This window comes from Ascaphus truei, chromosome 1 (genome assembly GCF_040206685.1).
Source record: "Ascaphus truei isolate aAscTru1 chromosome 1, aAscTru1.hap1, whole genome shotgun sequence".
NCBI lineage: Eukaryota > Metazoa > Chordata > Amphibia > Anura > Ascaphidae > Ascaphus > Ascaphus truei.
In genome coordinates, this window is record NC_134483.1 from 469134702 (window position 1) to 469137201 (window position 2500).

The 2500-nt window shown below is 43.8% G+C and overlaps 1 protein-coding gene across 9 annotated transcripts in view; it reads left to right on the plus strand.

Annotated features, from left to right (window-relative positions):
* Positions 1–2500, plus strand: part of TEC (tec protein tyrosine kinase) — a 143567-nt gene that overhangs the window by 95933 nt on the left and 45134 nt on the right. The window lies entirely within an intron of this gene.

Genomic DNA, 2500 nt, shown 5'->3' on the forward strand with positions numbered 1-2500 from the left:
AGTTTTAAACAGAGCACATTGCAATGTACAATAGGAATAACAAATTGTCCTTATCTGTAGTTATGGGAACTCTGCACCAAGGGACGCCAGGTAATTCTTCTGGATACTGTGATTCTTGAAGGGGCGTCCTCCCCGAACTGGATGCAGGGAGCAGCGATGCCCTAGCTTCCAGGTTCTAGGAGAGAGAGACTGATGCAGCAAACCTAACTGTCATAAATACCTGTTCCTCAATTAGGAGAGCAGGTGAGGAGAATTAGAACCATTGTGAACTCTGGTCTGGATTTCCCATCCACTAGCCTCAGTAACTGTGAGGCTGTGGGATGGATCACATTTACACTCTGGCTGCACTTTCTGATCAGACAGAAAGCTGCCTAATATCCTGGGCTGTGTCACATATCATCTCCCTCCCCCCCCCCCCAGCAGCTCAGACATACTGGGGTGAGTGACCATGGATATATACCTTAAGTGTCCCATCTGAATTACTTGAGCTAACTCCCCCCCCTCAAAAGATTATAATCTCCACGGGGCAGGGACTGTGTCTGCATAATGTCTCTGTAAAGCGTTACGTAAAACTTGCAGCGCTATACAAGAACAAACAATTATTATTATTCTGACGAACTCCTGGACCTGATTCTCCTTGTCTTTATTTTGTGGCCCAGAGTGGCGATATCTGGAACTATTGAAGGCCAGCGTTGAACTTCGTCGCTTTTGCTTTTCAATCTTTGAACCTTCTCGGTTCTTCTTACTGCAATGTCTTTTCTCAAGACCATTTTCACTCATCAGAATTTTTTTATTTCCCCTTTGGGGAAATTATACGATACTTAGAAGATGAAGCACCATTAATCTCGAGCAACTCAACCTTGACAGAGTTCTCACTAACTTTGGCTGCTTTATTGCTGCAATTAAATTGACGAATTTTCATCCCTCTGTAGGCAGCCTGGATGACGACAGTTGTGGAGCGTTTGCAATATTTCTGAATTATTGTAATGCTTTTCTGTCTTTTCAACAAGTTTAGTTAATCCGCGAGAGAATTCTGTTTCTTGCATAGATCTCTCAATTCGGCTCTCAGAGCTTACATCTCTTACTTGTGCTGGCTCTGAGTGTGCATCCTTCATTACATTTCCATGCTCTGCCAATTCTTTCCCTAGGGTCCCCGCAGCTTGCCTTTTCCAGGTTTCTTTCTCCTGGGCATACTGACTGTTGGGGATGGAGCAGTATCTCTGCTCCTCTAGCTCTTGCTTCAGTTTCCCCAGGTGTAGAGTAGATGGGTGATTGTAGAACATGACTCAGAAACTTGCCGTAGGCCTAGAAAAGTGCACATGTGGTTTTAAATAGTTTCTTGAATTGTAACTTTCTAATGTCTGAAAGTGCCCCAAAAGGTGGAAGATTAAGGGATAATGGGCAACATTAACTAAGCCGTGCTAAACCATAAGACCTTATGCCTCGGTATAAAACCTTATTAGTCATTCAGTTAAAGTCAACCGAATGCACATTAATATGTCTTACTGAACCGTAAGGCGTCTTGTAGCTTAGCACTGTGTATTAAATATGTCCCACGATGTTTTAGGGGCAAAAATAAAAACGGAAAGTGTTGGATAGAGGAAGAAACTGGCTTCCCAGATTTGGAAAGTTGTTTGCACTGTTCACGATTCTTGAAAAGACAACAACCAGAGCGTCGGCATAGATGGACCCTCTTTTCAAAGATTTGAATGTTGCAGTTGTCTTTTGGATGCAACAAGATTGAAATATGCTTGAAATAATAGTGATGACAAATGTGAAAATGAAATGACAAGCATTATTACAAGATAGTCAGAACTAAAGTGCAGGTGCTTGTGTAATCCTCTCCAATGCTGTAAGCTAGAGGTAGCCAACTCCAGTCCTCAAGAGCCACCAGCAGGCCACGTATTAGGGATATCCCTGCTTCCGCACAGGTGGCTCAATCAGTGGCTCAGTCACTCTGTCTGAGCCACTGATTGAGCCACCTGTGCGGATGCAGGAATATCCTTACAACCTGACCTGTTAGTGGCCCTTGAGGACTGGAGTTGGCCTCCCCTGACGTAATATGTTTAGTTCATAGTTAAATAGTAAAACATTACAGGCATACCCCGCTTTAAGGACACTCACTTTAAGTACACTCGCGAGTTAGTACATAACGCCCAATAGGCAAACGGCAGCTCAAGCATGCGCCTGTCAGCACGTCCTGAAGAGCAATACCGGCTCCCTACCTGTACCGAAGCTGTGCGCAAGCGCGGAGACTATAAAGCCTGTTACACATGCGTTATTTACATCAGATATGCACGTATATGACGATTGCAGTACAGTACATGCATCGATAAGTGGGAAAAAGGTAGTGCTTCACTTTAAGTACATTTTCGCTTTACATACATGCTCCAGTCCCATTGCGTACGTTAATGCGGAGTATGCCGGTACTGTAGAGTCTTTACTCCTTCTACAAAAAGTTCATGACACTCAACACTACTCAATGTCTAAAGCTCTTTCC